Raw genomic sequence first — 522 nt, forward strand, 5'->3', positions numbered from 1 at the left:
AAAAAAAAAAAAAAAAAAAAAAAAAAAAAAAACCAACAGGAGGAAGAAAAAAAATAAAGGTTAGAGCAGAAATAAGTGAAATAGAGAACAGAAAAACAACAGAATAAACAAAATCCAAAGTTGATTTTTAGAGAAGATTAATAAAATTGTCAAGCCTTTAACTAGACTACCTAAGAAAAAAAGAAAGAAGGCATACATAAACAAAATCAGAGATTAGAGGATAATACTACTAACCTCTGAGAAATAAAAAGGATTAGAAAAGACTACTATGAACAATTATATGCCAACACATTAGATAACCTAGCTGAAATTTACAAATTCCGAGAAACATACAAATTATCAATACTGACTCAAGAAGAAATTGAAAAATCTCAAACAATAGCAAGTATAGATTGAATCAATTATCAAAAACCTTCCCCTAAAGAAAGCCCAAGACTAGCTAGCTTCACTGATGATATCTAACAGACATTTAAATAAGGCTTAACACCAATTCTATCAAACTCTTTTAAAATATGGAAGAAG

This window comes from Cebus imitator, unplaced genomic scaffold (assembly GCF_001604975.1).
Source record: "Cebus imitator isolate Cc_AM_T3 unplaced genomic scaffold, Cebus_imitator-1.0 Scaffold324, whole genome shotgun sequence".
Lineage (NCBI taxonomy): Eukaryota > Metazoa > Chordata > Mammalia > Primates > Cebidae > Cebus > Cebus imitator.